Source organism: Sciurus vulgaris, assembly GCF_902686455.1.
Source record: "Sciurus vulgaris genome assembly, chromosome: 3".
In the NCBI taxonomy this organism is placed as follows: domain Eukaryota; kingdom Metazoa; phylum Chordata; class Mammalia; order Rodentia; family Sciuridae; genus Sciurus; species Sciurus vulgaris.
Window position 1 is genome coordinate 62,741,067 of NC_136463.1, and position 6,006 is coordinate 62,747,072.

Here is a 6,006-nt window from a genome sequence, read left to right on the forward strand (position 1 = left end):
CCACAGAGTTACATCCCCAGTCCTTTTTATTTTGAGACAGGATCTCCCTAAGTTGCTCAGAGCCTCACTAAGTTGCTAAGGGTGGCTTTGAACTTGCAATCCTCCTGCCTTAGCCTCCCAAGTAGTGGGGATTACAAGCATGTGCCACAGGTTCCCAGCTCCTATCTGATGCAACTGCAAAAAACCCAACATCATAGAAATGATGTTTCGTGTTCTCTTGTTAATGGGAGTTAACCGAAGACTACAGGCTTAGGAGCTCAGCACACCCAGCACCCATAAGAATTCAAACCAGAACACTTTCAATGTAGGTCTATGTTGTGAATGACTCTAGGAGAAAAATGCAGTAGCTGTACATCCCAAGGATGCAAGGGATCCTGATAATAGGACCCATCTCTTCCTTTTAAGGAATAGCATTATACCCATCTCTGTCCATGTTTTTTGGGGATGACCCCCGGCCCCATGCATGTAACCCAGGCAAGCTAGATCACGTTGTTTGGGTTAAAGATGGGTACATAATTCAATCTGAGCCCATAAGAATCAATTATAGGACTTCTGTTGAAGCCATTCATTGAACATGTTAGGTGCTAAGGTTACAGGGATGAACAAAATAGGACTGTTGACAAGGACAACCTGTTGGTTGGCTTCAATGGCAGAGCATCAACTTAGTGGTCTGACAGTTCATTTGCTACAATAAGAGATAAGGTTGCCAGAGTATGAAGCTATCAGAAAAGAAGCAGAACCAGAAAAGATGGAGACAGTTGTCACCTGGATCCAGCTTTGCCTGAAGCTCATACACCCCTGTGCCTTTCCATTACATCAACCTATAATCCCCTCCCCCTTCCACATTTTTGCTTTTAAGTGCTCAACATTGATTTGTGGTTTTTTTCCTATTTATTATTTTAAGAGGCAGGGTCTTGCTATGTTGCCCAGGCTAGCCCCAAACTTTTAAGCTCAAGCAATCCTCTTGCTTCATCCTCCTGAGAAGTGAGGACCACAGGCATGGCCAGGTTCTATTTTTTGGGGGGGTATCAAAGATTGAACCTTAAGGCACTTTATCATTGAGTTACATCCCCAGTTCTTTTTATTTATTTTTTAATTTTGAGACAGGGTCTTGCTAAGTTGCTGAGTAACTTGAACTTGCAATCCCCGCCTTAGCCTCCCAAATCAATGGGATTACAGATGTGTGCTGCTACACCTGGTCTTTTTTTTTTTTTTTTAATTTTTTAATTTTAATTTTTTTTAGTTGTTGATGGACATTTATTTTATTCATTTGTTTATATGTGGTTCTGAGAATCATATCCAGTGCCGCATACATGTGAGGTAAGTGCTCTACCACTGAGCCACAACCTCAGCCCCTACACCTGGTCTTTCTATTAACTATTTTGAATTTGGTTCCTGTCCCAGCCTCTGGGACTAGAGTTTTTGCCCAAGATGGACTAGCCAAGAACCTGTAGCAAGCCCAGAGAGTATGTCCCAAGCCTCTGCTTGTTCATGGCCTTTTATCTCCAGGGGAGACTTGGGGAGGGAAGGTCTAGTCTTCATAAACATTAGCCCAAGACTCTTGGGTCCCATATACAATTTGAGAAAAAGGAAAAAAGAAGAGGAAGGGAGAAGAGATTGTCCTTAAGCACCCCACCCTCAACGACAACAGACACCTGGGGATGCTTGGCTGAGCCGAGCCCACAACCCAGTTGAAGGTGAAGATGTAAAATGTCAGCACCAGATAACTCTCAGAGATCATCTATGCAACCCGCTCATTTTACAGATGGGAAACCGAGGCCTAGGGCATCTTATGACCGTCAGCCCTTTCTTCCTGGCAGTTCTGCCCACATAGGTTTGGGGTTGAGGGAGCTGAAACATTTCCTCTTCTAGGTTCTCAGCGTCAGGACAAGGAGGTAGGGGACTCCCTTCTGAAGTCCAGGGGTTTGAGTCCCAGCCCCACCTCTCCACCCATCTGGGGAACTCCAAAAGGAAGTGTGTATGGCCAGTGCAGTAGGAGGATCCATCATAACAATAATGATGAAGGTAGGAGGCTTTCAGCAGGCTAATTATGTGGGATAGGTCTCAGCCTAAACTTTCATGGATATTTCATCTTTATGTGAGGGTTCCAAAGATGGGGAAACTAAGGTGCTGAGAAGTGCCATCTTGGCAATCCTGAGGATGGGGTGTACAAGAAGAGTTTCTGAGGGACAGGGCAAGGAAGCCACTGAAGACAAGTGTAGATTCCAAGGCTGCTGAGTCTGGACCAGGTCCGTGGACAGACTGGTCTTCAGTCCTGCTAATCAGTAGACACTCTCAAACACTGACCAGAGGGGGACAGGGAAGACCACCTCTGCTGGGCATTCTGGGGGGAGACAGGCTGGTGGGTCTAACTGTGCATTATGAAAATGATCTGAAGTAATGGATACAAAGGTTGAAGATACAGTACACAAAAGGAATTTCTGTAAGTTAAGCCCAGATATTATAAACAAAATGGTGGGGATCAAAGGTGGCACTCTGGGCTGCCAGCAAAGCTCCCCCTCTGCACCTGGTGAAGTCCTCAAAAGGACTGTTTGGTACTCTGTATGCCTGGATCCTCCACTAGCTAACAAGTATACATTAAGCACCTACCCTGCAGCAGGCTCTGGGAAGATGCTGGGGATACTCACATGAAAAAGGTACTGTCCTATTGGGCACAGTGGTGCACACCTATAATCCCAGCTACCCAGGAGGCTGAGGCAAAGGATCACGAGTTTGAGGTCAGCCTGGGCAATTTAGTGAGACTGTCTCAACATTGAAAAAAAGTGAGGGGGGGGCTGGGGAGATAGCTCAGCTGGTAGAGTGCTAGCCTCGCAAGCACAAGGCCCTGAGTTCGATCCCCAGTACCACAAAAAAAAAAAAAAAAAAAAAAAAAAAAAGTGAGGGGGGGGGCGGGGGAATGTAGCTCAGTGATAGAGCATTTGTCTCACAAGTGTGAGGTACTGGGTTCGATTCTCAGCACCACATAAAAAAATTAAATGAAGGTATTGTATCAATCTACAAAAAAAAAAAAAAGAGAGAGAGGGGAAGAAAATTCAGGTCCATCAACAACATATATACATATATATATATATATATGTATTATATATGTAATATATATTATATGTAACATAATACAATGGAGACTGGACACCCTGTCTCAAAATAAAAAATAAAAAGTATAGCTCAGTGGTACAGCACTTGCTTAGCATATGTGATATATACTATATGGTTAAAAAAAATACTCTCTAGAAAGGTATAAAAGAACTGATAACCTTGGTAGGTTGAGACTTTTCAATGTATACCCTTTTTAATTTTTGGAGTTTGAAACATATAAATGTATTGGATATTTAGAATTCTTTTAAAAATTAAATATTTAATTAAATAAATAAATGAGCAAATCAATTCTCAGAATCCCCCATTCTTCTTCCTTTTTGTACTGGGGATTCAACTCTACCAACTGAGTTAATCCCTAGCCCTTTTTATTTTCTTAATAAAAAAAAAAATTTAGTTGTAGGTGAACACAATACCTTTATTTATTTTATTTATTTATATGCAATGCTGAGAATCAAACCTAGTGCCTCACACGTTAGGCGAGTGCTCTACCACTGAGCCAAAACACCAGCCCTATTTTCTTAATTTTGAGACAGGGTTTTGCTAAGTTGTTTGGGCCAGCCTTGAACTTGTGATCCTTCTGCCTCCAGCCTCCAGATCCTTCTCCTCACACCTGGCTGAGATTACAGGTGTGCACACAGCAGCACCTGGCTTCCAAGTCCCTCCTGTGTCTGCCCATATGATTCTCTAACCTCCTCGTTTAAATCCTTCTCAATCTTTAAAACTCAGTTTAGACCAAACTGCCCAGAAGTACTTCCTGAATGCCTTCCCTGAACACTAACAGTTTTGTGTAAGGCCATTTATTTTGCAGCCTTGGACAATGCTGCGTCCATCTCACTTTATCCACCAGATTTCTTCCTGGTAGGGAGTGAACCTATTTCACCTCTGGTCTTCCTGCAACACTGAGCTCTTGAAATCTGTGCTTGAAAGACTGAGTGAATCATGAGAACAATGAGCCCCACAATGTTTTATACTTTGCGAAGGGCTTTAATGATCCCTATTTCCTCCCAACAGCTAGGTAAGGCTACAGAGATAAGTGTTTTTATCTGATAAAGGAGTCTAGCTCAGAGCTTGCTTTGCATGCACGAGGCCCTAGGTTTTCTCTTTTAAAATATATGTATTTTCACTTGTAGATGAACATAATTTTATTTATTTTTATGTGGTCCTGAGGATCAAACCCAGTGCCTCACACAGCCCGAGGCCCTAGGTTTGATCCCCAGCACCTTAAAAAGGAAAGGAAGAAAGAAGGAAGCAAGCACCAATGATTCAGTGGTCACAGTCAAGTGATTTGCTCAAGTTCACAAAACTCTTGAGTAGAGGCTGTCAGGTACAGATTTCCAATCCACTTCAGTGGTAGGTTCACACATTATCCTGCCTTCTATGTACATCTAATAGTAAGGTCTTGTTCTTATTTCCAGCCTTCTTATGCAATAGTTCTAACTTCTTCTGGTCCAGCTCAGTCCCTCTTCCCCCTCACATGGTAGCCAGAGGGGATCGTTCTGAAATGAATCTTATCACTTCTCACCTTCCTTTCTCCTGCTTAAAGGCTTCCTCTTTTCACCACTCCTCTTCTCTCCACCTGCACTCCAGGGCAAAGTCTACTTTCCTTTGCAATATTCCAAGGGCCTAGGCAGCCTACCACCCCAACCCTATCTCTGCAGCTTCTGTTTCCAATTTCTATTAGATCCTGGCAAATGTCAAAAATATGCTTTCAGCAGGGTGCAGTGGCAAATGCCTGTAATCTCAGTGACTCAGGAGGCTGAGGCAGAAGGATCACAAGTTCAAGGCCAGCCTGGGCAACTTAGAGGGACCCTGTCTCAAAATTAAGAAAATAAAAAGGGTTGTAGATGTAGTTCAATGGGAGGGCACCCCTGAATTCAATTGAGTACTGCAAATTAAAAAAACAAAACAAAACAAAAAAACTTTGAAGTGTTTCACAAGGCCTTCCAGGGCCTGTGCAGGGAAGACTCATCCCATTCTCCGCCTGGACAACTTCAACTCACGGGCAAGGCCTGGTTGAAATGTTACCTCTGGGGCTGGGGGATAACTCAATAGTTGATATATGCTTAGCAAGCAGGAGGTTCTGGGTTCCATCCCTAGGACCGCGCGCGCGCACACAGTATTACCCCTGTAGCAATCTCTGACCTCACTCACTTTTCAGTCCCACCAAGAAAACTGAACAAAAAAAATTCAAACTACTGTAAAGGACAGAGGCTATGGGTTTAGACTGCTCTCTGTGTGACCTTGTGCTCAGCTTCCTCTTCTGTAATATTAGGATGGCAGCCTGGAAGAAGGAACCTATCTTGGTGAGAGTGTGAGGACGTTGGTAGAGAGATAGATGCCCGTGGTGGCTCAAGACAAAATTTGGTGAGTTCTTTTTTCATGTTTCATCCCCATTAGTCACCCTCACCCTCGTCTCTGGTGACCATGCTCTAGACTGCCTTGAATTCCCTCCTCAATAATCCAGACGCACCGAGTCTCACCCTTTTGGTGGGGAAAGGCATGGTTGGAGAGAAGGGAGCTGAGGGTCACACTAACACCGTTAATTAGAAACAGCGCGGTGGTTTGGCAGATTTGCAAAAGGAAGCCGAGGGTCGTTGGGGGAGGGGAGCGTTAGCAATAGTAGGCCTAGACTAGTCTCCACCCAAGGTCACAGTGCCCGCCCAACGGACAGCGAGCGGCAGGGACGTCTCCCCGAAGCCCCGCCCCTTGAGGGGGCCGAAGTCTTTCTCCTTTGAGTCAGGATTCGTTGCCTTTAAGGCTTTCCGGAAAGTCATCGCACCCGTGAACCGGCAACAAGGCGCGGCGCGTTTTGTCCCTCGCGGGCCTCCGTGGGCCGGGCCGGGCGCGAGGGCGGGGCAGGGGAGCGGCGGTGGGGTCAAAGGCTACAGCGCG